This window comes from Poecilia latipinna, unplaced genomic scaffold (genome assembly GCF_001443285.1).
Source record: "Poecilia latipinna isolate Pla-1442-1.1 unplaced genomic scaffold, P_latipinna-1.0 Scaffold554, whole genome shotgun sequence".
Lineage (NCBI taxonomy): Eukaryota > Metazoa > Chordata > Actinopteri > Cyprinodontiformes > Poeciliidae > Poecilia > Poecilia latipinna.
The window spans coordinates 292127-316352 of NW_015113170.1; the positions used below are offsets into that span (position 1 = coordinate 292127).

Sequence of the window (24226 nt, forward strand, 5' to 3'; positions counted from 1 at the left end):
AACAGAAGTGGAGGTTCATTTGAAAATGTCTTAAATTTAATCTAAAAACATGTCTTACATGCCTAGATTCAGTGCTGAGTCAGTGTTCAGTAGAAGCGTGCAATACTGCATATTCGGGTATCGATCCGGCCCATTTTGCCAATACCGATACTTTTTACTTAAGTTTGACATCTCATCAAACTTCTGAACTTTTGGTAACACAAAAGTGTTTTTATTTTTTTTTCTTTGAATTATTTAGTTCAAACCTAGGATAGAACATAGCAGCCTCATGTTGATGAGGTGGAACTGTGACCTGAGAGGACCGAGCAAAGACAGCGAAACCTGCATGGAGGATACAGACAAAAAGAGGAACAAAAGTATCTGGCAAAGAGGGAAGGAACTGAAGGGAAGAGGATTGATGAGTGGCTTGGGAACCAGGTGTGGCTAAATCAAAATACAGCTGTGAAGAACCAGGGAACCTGAGGGAAAGAGAGAGATTAACAGAGATTACCAGAGTGGGAATACGACAGGATGGACTGGCCAAAGACAGAAGATGAACTATAAAATAACATCTAAACTCACAACGAAGAAGTGAACTGAGTATGGAGCACCAATAGTGACAATAATAAGCAACCCAAAATAGTACAATTATATTCAGTCAGAAGGAAACACCAAAGAAGCTCAAGGACACAACAGGAGAGATCAGGGAGAAAATTGAATCTAGAATATGGTTGCTCTAGATTTAATTTTGGTTATATTTACTTGATTAATGGTCTGATAATGTTTTGCAGTAACAGAATGCAAATGGACACAGGGATATACACGGACAGACCAGACTTCATCCTGGCCTCCAAAAAAGAAAATTAGAAAAAAAAAACATAATCCAGCTCAGATATCTCAAAAATTAGCTCCATGCTTAGCATTGCTTATTGTAAAAGTATGAAGCCACAGTAAGCTAAAGTGACGACCTTGGGCGAGGAGAAGATTAATATAAGTAATAACGAACTCTGGAGACAAAACTGGTCAACAAAATGACTATTAGTTGTGAATTCAACAAATACGGACTTTATGGTAAAGTGACCAGAAATATGCCTTCGTTGACGAAAACCAGAAGCTCCTTTGCCACCAGTTTTTGGAGACATAGTAAACATACAGAACAAGAAGACATCCTGGTCAAAAGCTGGTACTTTAACTGCATTTTTGGAACAGAAACTCATCTCATAAACCCTAAAACATTACAGTTCTAAGCCTGATTTGAAGCAACAAAGGTTTGTTGGATCATTCCTTCCATCCACTGATCCCTCCAACCTGTGTTAGCGGATTGATTCCTCTCCTGGCTCGCTGCCTTGAAAATGCTAATCACTGGCTCTGGCTTTTCAAATGTGGGCCAACTGTGGGCAGCAGAGGTGTAACTTTATAAAAATAATTACTTCGCAGGCTTTCAGAGTATGTTGGGGGCTGAAAATATCACTGAGGGGACAGGGTTGGGCGTGAAGAGGAGTAAAAGCCATGCTGACGAAATGCAAATGCTAACTAGCTCTCTCTTTCTCTCTTTCTCTCTCTCTCTCTCCCTGTCTTTGTCCGTGGCAGATTTATGGGAGATGTACATGACATGGCAGCAGCTCAGAAGAAGTCCCCACTCTCCTTGCCTCTACCTCTTTCCGTCTCCTCCCCCGTCCCTTCATATCGTTGCAGCTGCACCTGCCCAGAAAGGTCCTAGGTGAAGGCTAATGCCAATAAATCTCACTGATGCTTTCAATTCACTGATTGACTGATAGAGTTAACGTTGAATCAAAGATTTCTGGTTTAGGATTCAGTTCTTCATGCATTCCTCTGGTTCAAGCATGTTTTGCTAATGTGAAAAACGCTCATCACTCACGTCGCGTTTCCTTCCTTTTGCTTTGAACTTCTTTTTTAAGTTTCACCAAAGAAGGACGAGGCATTCATTACTCCAACAGCGTTGTCCTTTAACCTTTAGTCACATGACTTTTTTTTTCCTGAGCTGGTGCTAGTCCTGGCGCTTTCTGGACAGGGCTCGTCTAATGCTAGCCCTGCTGTCTGGCACTGCTGTGATTTATACGGCCGAGAGGCTGATGAAACTCATGAATGATTTCTTGCCTTAGACAGGAAATCAAAGCGGGGGAGACGTTTATCAGCGGAGCGGCCTGACCTGGATCCAGACCGCTCAGAACCCTCTGGAACCATGCAGAAAGCTGCTATCAGCACAAGGGATGGCTGCGGGGAAATTTATTGATCTGGTTACACGACGGCGCTGTGTAATGATGGAAAAGTCATACCTTGTAATTCATTAAGGGGCTTGCGTGTCTCTAGCTGGTTTAGATAAAGTCAGATTTTTTTTCATCAAATAATATTTTGAAAAATGTATAAATTGCTGTGTAAAAATGTACATATATATCTCCTGAACTTCTTTTTTAAGAAAGTCACTTTACGTCCTCAAAAGTCAATGAATTTTCTTGGCTAGTGAGGGACCAAAACAAAGTAGCCCTTAAAGCTGTAGTATATAACTTTTACAAAAAAGAAAAAAAAAAAAGCATATTTATTAAAACTATCCCTGTATAGTGACAGTTTGCTATGAGACAGATAATCTGTGAAAACAATCAAGCTCCTCCATCTTCTCCCAGTGTTACTATCCCCATCTAGAAATGCAGCTCTCCAAACCAACCAATCAGAGCCAAGAGGAGTGTCTTACAGTATAACAATTTCTTGTATAATCAGTGGTATTGTGTAGTGGAATACTTATATTTCAAAAGAAAACTTGATAAATGTAACTGCTTTTTTTTAATTTTTTTTATAAAGTTATGAAAAGCCACATGCAGCTCTGGAGGTACAAAATCCGTATCCCTGTTCTGCCACTTTTTTCACATCCAATGCCAATGTCTGAGGTTTAGTATCTGCCAATAAACATCCAACACAGAAAAACAATGCTGATTTAATTTAAAACATTTCTTAAAATGTACTGAATTACCAATTTAACTGATAACTCTGCACCAGCACAGCACAGGAATACACCGATAGCTTCACAAGCTCAGTCAGACATGTAAAAATAACTTTAATTTGTTCTCTCAGTGCAAGTAGGAGTGTAACAGCCAGACTGAAACTGACAAAAACGATAGCTTGACTGCCTTGGTCAAACATGCAAAATACTCAAATGGTTCAGAAAGTGCAATTATGAATTCTAAATATGATGTAAAATAAATAATAAAGCGTGTCATCGCTCACAGCACAAAGCGTAGAATTAGACTGAATAGATCTGCCTTTATTGATCTGGCACATTGTCACAATATACGATTTAGAACATTTTTTTTAATGTCGGAACCGATACAGATATTGATATCGAATCAGTGCATCTCTAGTAAAATGTATTGAAGTTTGTGATTGCAACATGATGAAATGCAAAAAAAAAAAGGTTGCATTGATTTATTTTATGTGTTAGTAAATTCACTAACTAATTTCACTACTACAAGGTAGAGAAATTTAGCTAGCTACAAGCTGGTAAAATTGACCCAGCTACAAGCTAACTACAAGTTTTCGAAATGTAGAGAGCTACAAAGTAGCTCATTGTTCTGTCTAATAATGATTAAATACACTGGCAGTTGTCTGTTTTTTAACTTCTGATTAATCAGCAGGTTTTACTTAATGGCTAAATGACTGATGTCTCGTACTGTGAGCAGTCATAACAACCAGAGAAACAAACAGATTGCTCTGCACATAAACACATTTTGCTCAGAGATTAAACTAATGGTCATGACATAGTGACCTTTTCCACCATGATGGCTTCAGACAGGATTAATTATTTGTGACTTTCCTTCTAAATACATTTGCATGCCCGTGAGAGCAAAGACGTGTGAAATGGTCAATATGTCTGTGTTTTATTTTTTTTTCTCCCTTCATGCAAATTGCAAAGGCACGCTCGTGTATCTTGGTGAAAAATGTACCTCAAAGTCTCGTTAAAGCCCTAATGCAGCCACGAGGTGACAGACTGCCACAGTCCATCGCTGTGTGCATTAAACTGACTGAAGGGAGATAAATGCACGGAACAGAGATTAAAGTGACAAATAGACTCTGCATGCAAAGAGGCAGGGGTAAATTGTGTTGCTAAATGCCAGCAGAAGACAGTTTCTATGCAGACTGTCTTGTGATGGATGAGGGATAAGTGCGAAAGCACCCAAACTGGAGTCACTAAATTTCACGCTGCTCTCTGACCACTTATTTCCTTCCAAAAACATTACCAGCATAGCAGAGCCTCGGCTGTAAATTTAATAGATGGAATGATATGCAAAAATGCGTTTGCATTCATATGCAGACCTTTTTTTTTCTTCTTTAGTTGAATGAGAACACATCTGTTGCGTGGAATAAATGTGGATCACTAACATACGAAGATAAAGCACGACGAGCTTCGTTTGCTTCAATCGTCCGAACAGACGGAAAGAAATCACATACCAACAAAAAGAGAAAACACTGAACTGGAAGTTCTTGAAATTTTTTTAGGTTAAATTTACTGCTCCTAACTTGCAGGCCTCTAGTTGGCAGCTGGTGTACTGAATATCCTTAGCAGTGCAGTGTTTTGATGATGAGAAATTAGTATTTATGACACAATAACTGCCTAAATGTGAGGTAAAACAAAAATAAGACATGGCTTTCAATGGATTTTACAAATATAAATCAAAGACCTGTGGCGTGAATTTATATTCCGTTGAGTCAATACCTGCAGGACCACATTTCACTCCATCTATAGCTGGTTTGCTCCTGTGGCCGTCCTTACCCCTAACCTCACAATGTTGCCCATTCTTCATTGTGAAATTTCTGGAGAGTGTCTGTGGATTTTTCAAATCTTGCAGAAGATTCCCAGTTTGATTTAGGTCTGACTTTTAGCCAAGAACATTCTAACACAAATATTTTGGATATAAAATATTCTACTGTTGCATTGGAGGCATGTTTTGAGTCACTGTTTTGTTGAAAGATGATCCTTTATGGCACTTAGCAGCACCAAAATTAACAATTTTATATACTAGCTGTGGCTCAGCAAGCTACTCATTTCAAAGTGAGTAACAAGAACTAGTAGCTGAACGGGCGGTACTGGCAAAGGACGACCACTCACTTGCGTTAGCTGTGGACAAGCTAACGACTAGCATGGTCACCCTCTGGACTGCCTATCACCTCTGCTGGTCACTAGCATGGATAGGCTAGTGTTAGCATTGGCTGGTCACTATCACTATATTTAGCATTTACTGAAAATTCAAGAACAAATTAAGTGATTTTGTTGAACGATGAGAATTTAGCTTCAGTTCAACAGCATTTTTCAAAATTGCAAAATTGTCACTAAAGTAAAATAATTCAGAGATTATTTTAAGAAGTGCTACATTGTCAATGTAAAGTTAGCTCAAGTGATGCACATTCATATCAAAGCACATTGTAATGTAAAGTTAGGGTCAGGTATTTACTTCTCTTTTCTCAGTGCAATGCAAATGTAAAAGTTAGCATTTCTGTATTTCTGCAACTTTAAGATTATAATTACATTGCTTTTATAATTCCAATATTATTGGGTACTGTTAAAGTTGGGTCTTAATAAGTTAAAAAGGAAAAAATATTTTTAAAAAAACATTTGAGCAGATTGATCTGGAAACGTTGCTGGGAATATTTATGGCCAATGTTCACAGCTGTAATCGTTTATGCAAATTTCACGTTGATCCTGTAAAATGTCAAACGATGGAATAAACAAAACAATTGATTATAAATCAAGTTCGTGTCACAAATTCAAATGTCAAGTCTTTTTATTTTCCAAGAACAACTTTAAGTGGCATCAGATGAAGCATGAATGATGTTCCTGTAGTTTAAATAAGTTTTAATATGTAAACACAGGTGAGAAATAAAGACCACAAGAAATGAGGAATCATGTTTAGTCAGAAGTCGGCGGTTCTCCCTCAGGGTCACTGCAGCTATACGTTAGCACGACGGCATGAAGATACTTATCATTTACAAGACATCAGTCATTTATAATGAGAGCTGACTCAGTAAGACAATATTTAGCAATACCCAGTTTCACCAAAAGATCTTATGTAAATAGAATCACAAACATTTAATGTTTTTCTTTTTTCAGTTTTGCCTTCAGCAAATTTCCACTATCAAACACATGGAGGCAGCCGCATTAATCACTCAGCTAGAGATAAAGCAAAACCATGTCAGAGTGTAAAACACTTGTTTTATTACGAAGAAAAAATACTTTAAAAAAAATAGTTTATGGTTCAATACTGTATTTTTGACACTTGGTAGCAGGTTGAAATGTTTACATTTTGAACCATGCTTACAGTTAATATTTTTGGATTTTCCTCAAGTGAAGAGAAACAGCAGAAAAAGCTTTTAATTATGTCACCTCTAAAATAAAATAAAACTTTTTTTTTTTTTTTTTTTGCCGAAATCACTATTGGCAAAAAAATGACTTGGGCCATTATTTTAGCATTGTGATGATATCTCAACATTTTCTAACACCGTATGCCCCAGGCCAAAAACCTCATGTCTTCAGTTCTTTTGTGGAAAACCACAATCTCATTTTATCTGTCCTACTTATTTATTAAACTGCATTTTTTCAGTCCCTTTCCTTTTAGCTACTGGTATTTGTTTCATGTTGTTCTTTTAGTTTTTTTCTCCTGGCACACATTTGTTTCTCCAGTTTGCGAAGAATATTGGTTTTGAAAGTTATAACATAAATAAAGCTTATCATTATTGGTTAAACCCTTCCTGTAAAGTTTTCATGAGCTCAGTTTTCCTTTTTAAGAAATAGCCAAAACCAACTCACAATGATATTAATGTACATTTTCTCATCCGTATTTCATGCGGTCAGGAAAACGAAACTCCAAATGTGCAACCAGGCTGAACTGCATATGTGACGTCATCAGTGCAAGAGTTTGACAAAATGCGCGAAACTAAACCGGCGAAAAAGTGAAACGAGGGACTCTGATGATACGACCAACAAACTTTTTCTTCTGTTTTCTTTTCACCAGCTTGTGATGCGTTCAGCTCTCTTTTTATGCTCTCCTCCATTTTGTTTGTCTTCCTTCTTAAGTGTTTATGTGTTTCATCACATACCGGTCACTTCGGGGCTGAAACCTGAACCCGGACAGCAGAGTTTACATCGGCACACACGGCAATCACAGAAGCCAGAGCTCTGATCACAGCCAAACGTAAACACGGCTAATACAGACGTGCAAAATATGGTGGATGAACTTCACTCTACACTTGGCCTTTTGACATTTTGCCTTTTCTTTTTTTAAACAGAGGGACATTCATGTCAAAGTTACTCTTGATAAAAATCAACTTCTGAAACGTTTTCCCTTAATCTGAACTTACTGCTCTGAAAATCAGTCGACTATTTATTGTTTTTAAAAGCTTTATTAGACCACTTTAATTATTTGTTGCTTCTTTTGATGTTTTGAGGGGATTTTTTCACACTAATGCGAAATATTGTGTCTGCATTTACCTTTAGAACAAAAGCAAACTAATTCATAGCAAAACGCAGTAAAAACAAGTCACTTGCAACAAGTTCCTTAAAGAGCTCTAAAACGTTCACCGTCATTTCCATAGAGCTAATCTGCAGCTGGAAAATTGACAGCTCTACTGAAATGTCATGCAAACAAGAAATAAAGTCCATCACAACAACAGTGAACTTAAAACGTCAGTTTCACCTCACTCATTTAGGCTGCGTGTTATAAACGCAACGATGAGATTCTGTCCTCAGGGCTGCGAGATGCGAAACCCGAACCAGACTGAGGTTAATGGAGGTTCCCCTCAAGATTTATTTTAATTGTTCCACTGAAGTTTCTCACATTTAAACAGAGTGTCTGCTTTGTTGAGGCTGCTGGCTAAAATATACCACATCTGGGGTGGAGAATGTAAAGTGTTAAAAAACCTTTTTGACCCCTCTTTCTTTTTGCTGGAGTGATTAAGTGATGCGGCGATGAGCTCTGTGATTTAAAACTCATTTAGCAAGTCAAAGTGTGAATGTGGGAAATCCCAGATGGAAGCAAACAAAAGTTACATGTATAATAAAAATAATTAAAAACAATAATAATAAAAGAAACTGATAGATTTTTGTAGCTACAGTGAAAAGAAAACTTGAAAATCTCTTATATTGTTGCCTTTCTCACAAAATAAGCACAATAACTAACGTTCCATTTGAATCCTTTTACTGGGATTTTGTGTGATGGACCAACACAACGTAGAACAACTGAGTACAGAGTTGGTGCTTCACAACCAGTTCAAACACCAAATATACTTCAATATGCATTAAAACGCACAATGGACACCAATCCAGACGCTAATATCAATGGACTTCCTTATTTCCACTCTTAGCCAATCAGCGGCAAGGAAAATGCGTGGTGTGTCAGCCAACTGTGTGTAAAGCAGAGAGTTCAGGTACTTCAGCTTCCCAAGCTGCGTTTTCTTTTGAATATATTTGACATGCTCCACAAAAAAAATCCATGAATGGTGACTTTTCCACGAATAATTTGGAGTTTTATATGAATATGGGAACATTAAACCTCCAATAGGAGGAGAGGCGTTACGGCTCTGTTACGTTATTTCTGCTTAGTCTGTACTTTTGTGCTTAATGTTTTAGGTTGATGCGTTGCATGTTTGGACAATCGTTCCCTCCAGTTTAGGTTGCTGTGCACCTTTTGCCTCTCACTTTTGGCCAATTGTTGTCACGCATTACCGTGGCAACGAGGTCTTGTTTTCACCCGTGGGAGCAGGTGTAAGCTCAACTAATACTTGAACTACAACCCCAAAGGCCAGAATAGATTAAACAGAGGGAAGGAGGAAGTTCAAACCATCTCTTCCAACAGTCACATTATTGGACAAAGATTTTATCCCCAACTCCAGCATCGCTCTCTGCCCACCTTCCAAACCAAACACAGCTTTAAAGGGAAGCGGCAAAAGCAAAGGGGGTGGGTTAGCAGTGCTTGTCAACAACTGATTGTGTGATTCAGGACATGATATTGTAGAAAACTGTTTCTGCTAACCTGTTAGCACGTCACGACAATCATGAGTACAGTAACAACCTTCAGTCAGAGGCATCTTTTGACTCGTTGGAAGACTGACTGCTACCGAAGGTCCTTCCTGACCACGACACCATCATCCACGGCGACACTTTGAGGATACTCAGATGAAATGAGTTCTGTAGCTTTCCTTTGGGATAAATAAGGAATATTCTGGGCAAAGCACCCGTCCATTCCCACTGCATAATGCTTCCACCACCATGTTTCACAGTGAGGATGGATTTATATTTCATTTGACCTGAAGACCTCTTTCCAGATGAGAATTTATAGCCGCGCAAATAACAATGTGGCTGGTCAGCAACTTGCAACAAAAGCAAATGCAGATCAAACGGACGCTCGGCCCATAACCGCCTGACAGCTGCAGCGTTCCTAAGCAGCCCTCCAAAGGCCAGCTCCTGGCCTTGATCTGGAGGCCAACGACTGTCCTTCATCACTGCCAGGGAACTGGAAGCACGGTTCTGCATGATTCAGCCCAACAAGACAGAACACGAAGCGTGACAACCGCAGCGGCCAGCCTCGGCATGAGCGTCTGCAAACAGGAACTAGCTGGAAAAATCCTCCTCCTCCTCCTGTTCCTATTCCTGCAGCCCCAGCTGTGCCACAGCCTATTTTAGACTCCCTAACTGCATGCTGGGATACACTGACACCCCGTGAGCAGCGATCAGCATGTGGTGCTGTGAAGAAGTGTGTGTGTGTGCGTGTGTGTCAGGAAAGAGAGCTGATGATATTACTACTAATTACTGGAATAACTTCCTGCCACCTGTCTTGTAGTTGGCTTGTGCCAAAAATGCAGTGAAAATAAAACGACTGAAGCAGCTGATGTGCCAAACTGACACTCTGTGCTCCAATTATTCTGATACTGTGTTTGTTTTTGGTCTTTTGGTTTTTCCAATATTCCTTTTGGTTTTGACTGCACACGACAAACAACGTTTGGTTCGCTTATTTTTCGTTTTTAGGCAAAACAGATGAAGGCATAGAGAGGCACTGAGCACAAGAATTAAAGTTTTTAAGGAAGGAGAACAGAAAGGCTAGTTTAACTGAGAAGCAGGGTTCAGTGCAGAGGTGGTAGTTACATACTCTATTATATTTTAGGAAGAAAAAAGACTTATGTGTGGTTTTACTTTTTACTTTATCTTGAGTAATATTATTATGAATTATTGCGACTCTGACTTGAGTAGAAATTCTGGATACTCTATTCAATACGAGTAAATTAATTAAGAAAAAAACAAACATATTTAACCAAGAAAAAGAAGTAGATGTATACAGTTTACAGGTTTCTTGTTTCTAGTTGTTGTTGTAATGTTATTTTCTGTTTGCTGAGCCTGTTGTGCCATTAGGATCAATAAGATGCATTAAGCACTACATGTTGTCACTGGAAGTACATGACCTGGTTGTAACATTATCTACTGTAAGTATTAATTATATGTGACGTTTAATACTGAAAAAAATTAGTTGAATATAAATCAAGCCAAGTTTATTAGTAAATCATAATTCAGCAACAAAGCAGTTCAAAACACTTTATATCATATAAAAACAATCAGAAAACTTCAAATATGTTGATCAATGTTCCACTTACTACTAATCAAAAGGAGCTCTAATCAGGTGGGCTTTTAGCCTTAATTTAAAGGATCTCAGTGTTTCGGCAGTTTTTCAGTTTTCTGGACGTTTGTTCAAAATTTGTGGTGAAATCAAATTGATTTCAAACCAGTGATTTGACCAAAAGAAAAAGATTAACAGTAAAATAGAGTAACGTTCATTTCTCTTTCATCAAACGTCTCAGACCTTCTAAATTCAAGAATTATGATATTCAATTAAAATACTATTTAAAATCTTTTTAACAACAACTTTAATTCAGTTAGCGGAACTGGTAGCAGACGTTATTGCATTAACATTTCTGTCTTTTGATGAAATGATCAAGAATACATAATGATGTAAGAAAAAAGTCATAAAAATGTCCATGTTTCGAAATTATGTAGAAACGTGTACATGTATGTATGTATGTATGTATATATATATATATATATATATATATATATATATATATATATATATAAGACATTTCTTTCTGAAGTGTCTTAAGTCTTCAACAAACAGGTCAAGAGAACTTAAACTGTTTGTTGTTCCTCAAATCCACTTTGAGTCATCACCCTGGCCCCGGATCATTTTGCTCCTGCTTACTTCCAAATCCTCAGCCACACTAAGTACCAGAGCTCATGTAACTCTCACCAGCACTGATCTGTCGTGCCTCTTTAACACCTCCGCTGACCGCTCCGAGTGCTGAGTCTGCAGCTCCATGCTGAAATGAAGCCGCTTTTAAAGTTACAGTTTTAATCTCTCAAATTGTGAGCACAGCGTGTTGCATCATGACCACATGGGCTTTTATTAAACATTAGAAATAAGGCATAAGGCATGGGGCGCAGAGGTTTCTGCACCATCAGCACCAGCTCAAATGTTTTACTCATTTGACTAATTTGTTATGATGGATTAATTTAAAAAGTATGGCCACAAATATTTTAAAATGGAGAGCAGTTTCATTTTGTGCCCATTATGGGTTTCAGGGTTAAAAACATCTTAATGCACATTATTCTCACAGATGGGTCAGAGGATGAGCTGCATAATCGTCTTCCTAAAATAATGACCAAAGTCATTTTTTTGCGAAGTGTATTTTTATTTTTCAGCTTTTTTTTTTTCCCAAGAAGATGATTCAGAAATACTTTACCACAGAAACACAAGTCAGTGTTAAACAAGCTAATAAAAATTTAGTAAAAACGTATCAAATTAGTATTTGTGCAAGAGGAATGTACTTCCTGTTTGACTCTTCATCTTCTACAATTCCTGCTCTGTAGTGGTGCTATGCTCTTCAGCAACACCCACAGGTTAGATGAGGAACTGCAGAACAGAAAATATTCACTTTGCCACGTTGGTACTACAGCTTGTTCCATTATCAGTGCACAACTACACATTATCCTGTTTGTTTTATTACTGCATAAAGCTTTTATCATAATGATGGATGCTTTGTGAATTTTTTAACCCAAATTGATTCAAATTAAATAATGCCACAGCTTTTCCTACAACTGAAAAAAAAAAAACATGGTTCTTTAAACCAACCTAAAAAATGTGTCTAATTTGTTGTAGCTAATTTTATAACATGATTACACCTTAAGCAAAACTAATATAAATTAGCTGTAACAAATAAGAGTATTTCCTTTTTTTAGTGCACAAAACTTCCCATGTACATGGTTTGTAGTCCTAAAAGCCTCTGGTGTTTTTGTAATTCCTAACTGGGAACTACTAAATCTTTTCCTTTGCCGACTGTTCCCCGATGTTTTCAAAACAGTTGTTGGTTACTATGGAGACCGAACACGGGTTGCTGAGCAGACATTGCTGACCAAGATGTCCCACTTCTGGAGGAGTTGTGACAGGTGCGCTGCGCAGTGCCGTTTGATCTCTGCCATCTGAAGGAAGACTGGGATATATCGAGAGGGAAGCGCATTTCTGTTTGTCTCATATTCCTGTTTTATATGAAATGAAGAGACAATATTTGGGAATATTACTTGTAACTTAGCAGCTGTGTCCAGAGCGGCCCCGTTTAGCCCTTGACACAACACCAGACACAACGTCTGTACTTCAGTTATAAAAATGCTATTCTTGCACACCCCCTGCCCTGGCCCAGTTATATGCTCTGCAACGTTTTATTAAAACACTCTGACATCATTGTCAGCCTGTCAGCTTTACAGCTGCACAAACTACGGAACAAACAGACACGAGCATGCACTACAGTATCGATACCTCGATGGCACACAGACACGATTTCACCACCTCGCCTCCTACTTTATCACCTGTTAAATACAAGATTTTGCTTAAACCTGCTGCCTCCAGCTAAAGGAGACGGGTATTTCGCACTGTCTTAATTTCCTCCTTTCGTCTCGGCTGGGTTGAGAACTTTCTTCCAGCTGTAACTGCAGAAGGAAATAAGTGCTGCGGGCTTAAAGTTTCATTACCTTCTGAACAGTTTAGCACTGGATACGATTAGCTGTTAATGGCCCTTCCGACTAAAAAGGGTGATTCAGTCAGACAACGTTCGGACCATAAATCCTCTGAGCAAAGCATCCTGCTAAAAAAAGTCGCACTTTAAAACTCACAGTTCAGTTTTCAGCCTTGTGTACCTGCTGCTATCACCGTTTTGCTGAAAAGCAACACACGATAATTCTGCGATGAGAAGTGGATATTTAAACACATGCAGTGAAATCAGGCTCTTCCATGTGCTCACTGATTTGTATCAAAGAACTAATAAAAGTTTTGGTTTGAACTTATCAAAGACTTTGAATTGTCAGGTCATAGAGAACAATTAAAGGGGTAATACTGTATGTAAAACTGACTTCATGTTGTGATGTTATTTCCTCAAAGACATACCTAGAGTTGTTGCCTTTATTCTTTCATGCATGTTTGAGAAATCCTTTAAATCTCCATGGTAACCAAGCAGTTGTGCAAAACGCCCGGGTGGACCTAGCTCCGCTTCTCCTCCGAGCTGCAGCTTCCCAGCCTCCAAGCTTCTGCCTCACACAGCACTCGGCTCCTTCAGACTAGCCAGCAGAAATTAGCAGACACCTGGTGGAGCGGCGCATCTGCTGAGCTCATTAAACGAGCTGCTCCTCAGTAAAATGAGGGTTAAAGGGTTAATTGAGGAGTGATGTCATGACTTCCTGAAGGTGGATTTTCAAAAAGAGCAGGAGTTTTTAAAGAGACAATATCTTTTCTTTTATATTTGACAAATAGCATTTTTAATAACATAATTATTTGAGCATGCTATAAAAGGGCACTATGTGCCTGGAAAACACAAAACTGCCCCTTTAAGACATCAACAGATCATGATACAATATTGGGTGTAAAAAGTTCCTTTCATAGTTATAAAGAACCATCTACACACAAAGTCAGTAAGGCTTCATTTATTGGAACCTATATGTATTTAATGAATCACCAAAAACAGCAGGAAGATGCTGTGAGGTCTCAAGTTTTACAGAAAATCTACCACAGGCACTTTATGCTATTGAGCTCATTACTGTCTAAACTTATTAACAATTAAATAAAAAACGAATCTCAATTCTTTTTGTTTTTGCTGCAATTCAGATGCTAACAAGTAAACATTGTTAATATGAGTATTGCACACACCCATAAATGTACGTATTTTTTTAACAACAGATAAGTTGGTGGCAGAATCATCAGACATTATCGTGACGTTACACAACTTCAGTTTCATTAGATACCTGATAGGAACTGTTCCTTCTCTCACTCTGATTATATTTCTTCCATTCATTACTATATTGCAGCAAGTCATCTATTTTACGACACTAAACCCATTAAAAAACAGAACAAAATAGATTTTCCATCTATATCTAAATACTTACATCGTTATGTATGCAGAAGTGGTTTTACTTTGTTCACAAAATCATATTTTGATAGAACTGACTGCTTTACGTGGCAGACATTTATTGTACGTGAGTCAAGAAGCTTCTGATATAATTTGGACTTGGGGAGCAGATTTCTCGGCACATAACAGTCATCTTGTCTGTCTGATGGGTAGTAACAGCAAACAAATTAAAAGCTCTGTGCAGCTTCCAACACTGGTGACATTTACCCATTGCCCATTCCTCTTATGACTGGAACATTTGCCATGCTACAATCTTCAGGTGTTATTGACCTTTATTTTTCTCTGCTGCTGTGCTGTGTTTGAACCCATGAGAAGTTTGGTCCAAAAGCTGTAGAGTTCACACAAGGGGAGGTCAGAGTACACTTGAGTCCTGTTCAGTCCGCTTTAATCAAACTCTGGTTCGTTTGTCTAGAAAGTCCGGTTTCTTTTTGGAGCTGTGATTGCACAATACAACTCTGATGCGGACCAAAACATGTCACTCTGGTCTGCCTGAAAACCTAGGTCTCGATTGGGTCGGATGTATATAGCTAAAACAAATGCATGAGTCTAACACTAGTGGGATCTTTAACCAAAGACAAAAGAGAAATCTTACAACCACTAAAATCTGACACCATTTTTGTTTCCGTTGAAGAAGGACGTTGTGCTCAGTGTCTTCTTCAGAGGTTTTCATGCAGCTTCCTTCAGAGGTTTTTGGTGCAGCGCCACCATAGGTGAGGGTTGGTTTGGTTCTTGTGAAACCAAACCGCAGCAGTTGAAAATTTAACAAATGTTACATTTATGTCCCAAATTGAACTGAGTCTAAAGTTACCCAAATTAATAAATGTTGTCTGTACACTACAGAATAGTCATACGGACATGGAAAACATTTATGTGCTTAATGTAGACAGTTTTTCTTTCTAATTTCTACAAATGTGTATATTTAGTATAAAATGATGTGTCACTCTCTGAGGACCTTTTTTGTAAATGCATTAAAGTTTAAGGAGTTTCAATATTTCTGCAAGACTTCCACAGGAAGTTAAGTGGCATCGCCTGGTGTTGCTTTGTTATAATGATTAATGACAGTACGGGAACATGACGTTAAAAAAAAAAAAAAAAAAAAAACATATCATGCTGTCGGCAGGGGATACAGACGAGAAGACTGTTTGTGAAGGTTCACAATGTTCTGCGGTCTTATCATTCCTGAACTAATTCCTTCTTGTTCATCCTCGGACTCCTAAGCGACAGAGTCGGGTTTCTAACGGCCTGCGGTCCGATCTGGGACTGTGATGACAGCGGACAATCCCATAATAGAGTTCAGCTCTTATTATCAACATGCTGTAAAACTGTATGAAGGAAATGGTCACGGACTAGCCTGGAACGCTGACCTATACGTTAAATCTGATGTAGCAATTGAGCCGCTATTCTATATAAATGAATGGAGAAATTGGAGGTGAAAATGGATAAAAATGAAATCCTGACAGTTATAAAACAATTCTGATATTCTGGAGATTTCATAGTAATATATTATTGAATAATTATTAAATCAATAAAAGGTAAGAATAGATTTAAGAGGCACTTAAATGCCTCTTAAATACATTTAAGAGGCATTTAATACTGTTATTACTGTTATTATCAGTAGTAGTTCCCAGTGTATTGTGGACAAAAATCCTGGCAAATGAGATTGTAAAATAAGAAAGAAATCCTCAAAATTGTTGGAAGACTAGCAACTTGAGAACCAGAATCGATCTAAATTTAGACATTTGAAACAACTCAAGCTGAAAATGTTTACAGCTGTGGGATACAACACAATGTTAGAATTTACTAAACATCTACAAGTCTGTCTGCTAATTCTGTCTGATGCTACGTTCCAGAGGCCACCAACCAGGTTCTTCCATATGAATTTTGCAATAATTCACAAACGGCTATGGGAACTGGGAAAGCAGATGGACGTAAGCTTCTGCGATGTCACTGCACAAATACAGCTGGTCGGTGGATCTTGAGCAGACTCCATCATCGGTGATGAGGCGGACTGATGCAGCCGGCAGCCTCTGCTAATGCGGTGTTTGTCAGGAAGTGGTTTGTGAAAGCAGGGAAGAGAACCAGGCTGGAGCAGGTGAGGCGAAAGCAAGAATTCAGCTGTACATCAAACCGTGCAGGGAATCACTAGGGCCTAACAGAGCACCAACTAAAATACAGGCAGGAGACAATCAACAAACAGAAAACAGCTGAAATCAAGGTAAGTCGCACAGAAACTAGGGGTAAATACGGCAAAACTGGCTGTAGAGGAGCAGAACACCTCAGTGTTAGCATAGCAACAAATTTAACACCAACCAATCCGACAGTCTCTTGTAAAAGCAGAGATGTTTATTATGTGCTAGTATAATGTTATACCCTATAAATGCAGCCATTTTTAGGGTGAATTGCTTTAAGTTGATACATCTAGCTCCACTATCCTGAGACGTTCCTCACTTTTCTACAAACTAACTGAAATATGTTTTTCTAGATCATCAGACCTTCCAAAAATTAGCAATCATGCAGCAAAAGTCCTTGTCTCTCACACAGGCAACACTTCACTGACGCATCTGTTCTTAAGCACATAGCTAATAAGATGCTCCATCACAGGTTTTTTATTTTTAATTTTATTCAACCAACACCACATGAAATCCTTACTGTGAAGGACATTCTTTAATTGTGGGGTTCTTGCTGTGCACATACTCAAATTCTGAAGTTAAACGCTCAACATGACTGGAAAACCATCAAAACATATTTACCTCTGTGTATCCTGTTTTTATCTGCAACTGCATGAAATGGTAAGATGAAATAAAAAAGAAACAACAACAAAAAACAATGTCATTCACACCAAAGGTTGCCTCTGTAGCGAAACACTCAAATGTTCCTTGAACAAACTTGGTGCCAAAAGTTGATATGAGCGGTCATTATTGAACATGGTCTCTTGCTGCCCTCTAGAGTACCACTTTACCTCCCACCCACACACACACACACGCACACACACACACATTTATTACAACACACAGATTAATGTGCATTCCTCGATACATTTTAGATGTCCAAAATTCTAAAGGAACAAGTTGAAACTGAGTTATATCAGATTAAACTCAAATAGTGTTTTAGGTTAAATACAGTTGCAGCACCTGTGCACCCTGAGGGCCGTTAGCAAGTGTGTGTACTGGCAGGACCGTCCTGGTTGGTAAAAATAGTAAGAGTTGTAGCAGGGCATATGTACAAATCATATTGATAGTGTTGAGGGGCATTTTGATCATTTCTATCTTTAGATTGTGAAAGTTTTGCCTGTTGCACTAAATGAAGGAATTGTTTCCATGCATCAAATGCTTCTTCATAAATATGAAAACATTAATAGGCTGTTTGTGCTGCCAAAAAGGATCTTAAGAACTTGATGAATTAATTTAGTTCAGCAGTCTGCAGACCTTTTGTAACCAGGCCATAAAATGCTAATGTTTTCTAAGTACAAATCAATGAATCCTGAAACAAAAAGACACTCTTTTTGTAGGTAAATATGTACATACATGCATAAAGAAAAAATAAATAATAATAATTTAAAAAAGTATTTTGCACAGCTGATTGAAGGATGTCATGTAATTATTGTGGTTTGTTTTTATTCAGACATTCCTTAAATGTTGGAATTCTGAGTTGGAAAGTCAAAGAATCTGATATTCTCAAAATCCAAAATGGCTGCCTTGACTATAAAATGTAGTGACAGATTAAAAAAAATGTATTACTTACATTTCTGACAGTTTATTTCTTGTTTAGTCATTCACACTCACTTAGCAAACATGTTTTTGGTTTTGAAGATGCCAAATAAAGAGAAATACAGCATTAGCTTGCTTTGCTAGCTGTAGTTAGCCTTCGCTGTGGCTTCTGACACAATGCGAGTTGATTTGTTGTTTTCTGTTTTATAATTCTGTAGCTTTTTTTTTAGTATGGCTTATTCTCCTTACAATGTTTTTATTTTGGAGTAAAATGAAAACATTATAAACTAAAACCGAAACTCACTTTTATCTCTCTGCATTGTATAGCATTTTGGTTAAAACTACTCCACAGAGAATAGTTTGAGAACTCCCAGGATGAAGCAAAGCAGCAAACCAGGAACAAGTGCTGGTTGCGTTCATTAGTTCAACACCAGAATTATTTGTTCAACTTTACGCTAGAAATAATCAGTACCTACATTTCTGTTGAGTACCACTGAAGGTAAGAACACAGTTACCACCAGTGGTGCCACTGTGGAACCACGTATTTAGTTGAATGTTCTGGATTTACTGCTCTGAAACAGGGATCGACGACAGGTTATGGTGAAAATTGTAACTTTTAAAAACAACTCTGTATGTATTTCATACAGTAGACCCTATCCTCTGTTACCTGATGAAGACTTGCTGGAGCTAGTTGTATTTTCACCAAAGTACTCAGAGGGGTTAACGAAAGTCTAGGAGTAGCTCCATATTCCTCCATTGTTCTGGCTGAAAGTCCTTGAAACATGACGGTGCCTGCGGTCTCTCGCTCTGCATAGCTATGCGGTGATGTCTCCATCAGGAAGGCGTGTAGCGAGCTGCTCCTGTGATCCGTTTAGTGTCAGCAGAACTCCTCCACATTCCCTCAGGTAAGCCTCTGTCAGACTTCAGACAGGTAAGGCAATATTAAGAATAACAAAGCACAAGCAGTTTCGCAGGGTTCCTCCTTGAGGCCATCAGGGAGGCACTGTGTTTTCACTCCAGACCTGTCAGATTCTGGAGATGGACTTATGGAGATGGATAAACCCCAGAAGCCGAATGACAAACATCAGAAGTTCATCCTTGCTCCTTTGTTTAGTGGAAATTTCTGCCCGTCTTCCATTATATGAACTGCATGGGAAAAGTATGCTCTTTGTGCATTTAGTAAAATGTGTTTTATTGGGATTTATATGGTGAACCAACAGTAACTACTGTATATTTGTTAAATGGGGCCTTTTATGAGAAATTCACATTTGGCACGTTTTTGTGCTTCCATTTGGGTCTAAAAACAGAACAAGTTCTTAAAAAAAAACATCCAACCATTTTTTAAGTTCATTTGTGTCAATATCTGGAAAATGATCTGTTTTAAAAACCAATCAGCAGGCAGTGCCCCTCACATGGCAACCCCAGCGAAACCCAGCCCGTTACATAGCAACCCAAGCAGAGCTCCAGCACATTTGGCCAGTTGGTTTTATGTACAATGGCAAGTGTTTTGTCGTCGATTTACCATCTAGAAACCACTTGCTGCAATCTTGTTGGATGTGCGGGAGACTCAACTTCTGCTTTTCAAAGGTGTACGGTTATATAATTGCGCATCTGTTTGCAGCCATTTCCACGTGTGAATGTAAACAATTTCTATTGATGATTTTTTTTTTTTTTAATAACTCAAGTTCAGGGAGACTGTAGAGAGCCTATGTGAGCAATCATTTTCTAATCTTAAATTCTCAATTGGATTTATGTCTGGAATTTTACTGGGCCATTCTGGAACATAGATATGCTCATATTTAGCCCATTCTGTTGTTGCTCTGGCTGCATATTTAGCACAACTTTCCTGTTGGAGGGAGAACCTCTAAGTCTCTTTCTTGTCCCCACTGAAGAGAACTATCCACATAGTATGATGCATCCACCACCATGTTTCACCAAAGGGATGATGTTGGTTCTCCAACACAATTTGGATTTGTCATGTGGGCCATGTTTGCTGTACTTCACCACAAATGCCTTTCAGACTCTATTTTTCACATAATTTCAAGAAAACCATGTACATTTCCCCCCCATCATGCACCACTTTTTGTCGGGTATCGTTGAGGCAATGAGAGCAAATATACCAAAACAATAACCTGGTTATTAACTTTGTTTCAGAGAACTGTTGACAGAAACATCGTGAGCGAGTCTGTTTTTCCTTTTCCGACTGGCAGCTGAGTGGTCGTCCAGCGAGGTGTCAGACATCCTCTCGGGTCCTCGGGCCATCTGTTTGCGGCCCTGCTTTAGGAGAGGATATCTGCGGCCGTTTTCTGCCTAATTAGGTCCAGTAAACAGGCACTCATCAAAAAACAGCTGCTGCGCTCCCTATTAAGGCACAAACACACACTTAGATGCACGAGGACACTGAAACAGACGGGTCGCAGAGATAAAGCCGCACAGACTGAACAGTAATGAGCGTCAATGATCAGTTCTGGGGGTGAACTCACCTTCATAACCCGCTGTTTGCCCAATTCCCGAGGGCCTTCCTATGATAAAACAACTTTTTTGTTTTGGAGTTGAATACAATTGCAATGTCATATACCCATGTTTTTGAGCATGTTCTCGTGTTGGCATTGACGGAATATTTACCACATTATCACCTCGGGGGAAAAAAACCCCAACAAACAAACCCAGGGAACACGATGGTGTGAACAATCATATGCCTAATAGGACAATTATGGCCCTGCTCCACAGAAGATCAAAACAAGCCAACAGGAAGAGGGGAAAAAAAAAAGTTGCATTTCCACATCAGCCTCCTTGTTTGCGATTTCACACAACAAAGTAAACTGTAAACTGGAGGGAAATATACTTAACCACACTGGATGCTTGCCAAATTTCCATAGGGCATTAGCAGCCAACTGGTGCAGGCTCATTAAAGAGCACAGAAACCTATAACCATTAAAAGGCCATTAGGCAGCATGTAATTTTGTGGAACTAAATGGCGGAGAGTAATCAAAAGCACATGAAGCCCAGCTGGGCGACTGGGCAAACTGTTTCGATTAGGGAGGAATCCATCATCTACAATGGCAGCTATTTGGGGGGTCAATTTTCCCGTGCGCTCCTTTCTTTCCCTCTGTCACTTTCACTCTTCCTTGGATTCTTTGCATGAAGTTTTCATGTTCTCCGTCATTAGGATCACTGCAGATACGACGGTGCTGGAAGTGTGCAACAGGCGAAATTTCTCTTTATTAAGTGATCGTAAGAAAATACCGTTCCAGTGTATGCAGTTGCCTAATCCTTATGGCAGCTGCAGAAAGTTCTTCCAGGACCAAAGTACAGAAAAAAAAAAAGTATCATAACCTCTACTTACCATTTTCATATTTTCCCTCTCCCCTCGGGGGGATTGTTTGATTGCATCAACCGTATAAACTAAAGTGACATCATGCAGCAAATACAATATAATTTTCACCCCAAGAGACAGAGTTGAAGAAAAAGGCAACAGCCCGGGGCCTTGTAAAAGTTGTGTGAAATTTTCAGCGCGGCTCCCTGTAGTGGAAGACGGCGTTCCAAGAATAAGTTTAGAGCATGTACGATGTCATTAGGCCAGTCAAGTCTCATTGTGCTCAGGCTGCCGAGGCCGTTGTGACAGACCAGACTCTGATTAGTCAAACCTGGAGAGAATTTGGACAGAGTTGCCTGTCATGGGTTAAATCGAGTGCATGCGCCTTTGACATTGGGTAGGATCATTGTGTCTTTGTCAAGACTTGAATGTTTTGAAGTATAATTTTGTTCTGCCAAGACAGAATGCAGCAACTTTTTGTTGTCTTTGTCTTATTTGACTTTCATTGACTTTATGAAGTATGATTTCATGAAGTTTTAGTTTGTATGATTTAAAGCAGCAATGTTTGTACTCGGTACAAAGGTTTCAATTCATTGTGGATTTTCTCTTTCCACATTTGAACACACATAATTAATGTTTATGGACAAAGGCTTGTCCTTTGCCACAGTTGCATGCCATTTGTAGCCATCAACATGTGTCTGATGTATTTCTAGTGGCATATTTAGCCACTATTATTGGCAGAATTGGTAGGTTTCCTGTTACAGACCCAGTTACCAAGGTTAGTCCACTGAGATTAAGGTTCGGATTCTGAGGCAGCCGTTCCAGAAGGTTAATCTTAGCCAGCTTTTGTCCAGGTTTTACATCGTTTTGGGATCAATGTCCCATTGGAGCAATTAGTTGAGACCAGGTTTATCAGACCCTAAACAGACATTCATGGACAACCCAAGAACCCAACCACCAAGGCCCAGGCTCACCACAAGAGGAAACCTTCACTCGGTAGATGAGTTTCCAATGCAAACGTGTGCAAATCTTTGTTCACATTCAGCTCATGTTGGAAAAAAAACGAAATTTCTTTCAATTGTGGTGTTTCCATTAAATAGGAAATTAAATGAAAGTCCAATCATTCACTAATTGCACAAAATGTGAACTAAAAGCAACTGAAGCTCAAAGGTGAAGAATGCATTTATGAGACTTAAGAAGCTCAGAGAATATGCCTTTGCGCCCAGTAATAATGTGTTGTGCGATTTATTTTGCTTTTGCTTTTTTCGAGTTGATTTTTTGTAGGAAACACCACAGACTACAATGGACAGAAACAGATTTCAGTCCTAAGAAATCATCAGGCACTGGGAGCAGATTCCAGGCTAAGCAATGCAGGATTTTTCTTTCAACAGCTCATTTGCTGCTGCAGCTCATCCATCTGTTTAAGCAGGATAAAATCTGTTTAGCATGTTGTCTAATCTCCACAAAAAAAAAAAAAAAGAAGTTACAGAACACCATCCACTCCACTGAGGAGCTGAAATTTGACACACACATTCAAAGCATGAGTGTCTTGGTTTTTTATTTGTTTTTATTGTTTGAAGGATAAATTTGATTCAGAAAACAATAGCAGCAAATCCAGGTTTTTCCCGCCGAGCGATCCGGTTAAACTCGGCGTGCCGCAGTTTGTAGTGACGAATGCTTCCTGCCATCAAACATGCAAATATATTCAAGGTCTTGAAGCGCATTTCCAAGATCCAGGCTCTTAATCTAAAAGAGTGCCCTGAAAAATTTGTTGGAATGCAAAATTTACCCCAGAGTTTTTATTAGCTCATTATGTGGAGGACAGATGTTGCAAATCCGACTCAATTAAGCTGATTTCATTTGTTTTAAAGAGTCACTGACTTCAAGCCAAGACTTCAATATGCAGGGCCAGTTAATCTGGGAAATGAAGGAGAGAAAGGGAGTCTTTCCCTCATAAAGGTGCTCAGCGCCTTTGCAAAGGAAAGCAGAGTCGGCGAACACATTTCATTATTGTGCATTTTATTGCACTCGTTTAGGTTTCAATGTGATGATCGTTTCAAATGTTGCTTAGAAAGTTTTATACTGTAGCTCCAACAAAAGTTTCTTCCTCCAGGCTTCTGTCCTTGTTAAGCACTCCTTGTATTGCCATGAATAAATATCTATCCGTCCGTCCATTACTTTTATCAAATATATATATGGTCATTTTTACACAGTCTGTGCAAATTCATGTTTTTTGGGGGGCGGGGGGAAATCTGCCATATTGCTGTAAATAACAAACAACCAGCATCACAACTGCAGCTTGTTACATAGAAATTACTTGAAATAAACACTACATGCCCAAACTTGGCGATAACTTAGACAATTCGTTTCAATAAAAGTTTTTCCTGCAGAATAGCCGCTGGGGGTCACAGGTGGTAAAATCCGTCCTGATGTTTTCACTAAAGGATTTCTCCGACCAGATATGTTGCCTGAATGTGATTTAAATTGGGCCTGTTAGTTTTACAAACTCCAAACACAAAGCCTGGGATTTTGCACCTGTTTGTTTTAGGCTAAAGTGGAGATGACTACAACTTGGAGCGAAAACCTGCTCACATCTGCTGGACTTGGTGAAGATTTTGGTGGAGATGTTTTTAATGCGAAGCAGATAGTACTACTCACCAAAACATAAAAATAAAACCAAAAGCACAGCTTTGCAAATATGACATGTTTGCTGCGGATAAATGGT

At 38.8% G+C, this 24226-nt stretch overlaps 1 long non-coding RNA gene across 1 annotated transcript; it reads right to left on the reverse strand.

Moving 5' to 3' along the window:
* Positions 1 to 214: 214 nt before the first annotated feature.
* Positions 215 to 19153, reverse strand: LOC106953002 (uncharacterized). Its single transcript, XR_001426098.1, has 2 exons — positions 18853 to 19153; positions 215 to 458 (listed from the first exon to the last, which is right to left on the reverse strand). It is a non-coding gene; the product is annotated as an uncharacterized LOC106953002 (long non-coding RNA).
* Between the last annotated feature and the right edge of the window lie 5073 nt (positions 19154 to 24226).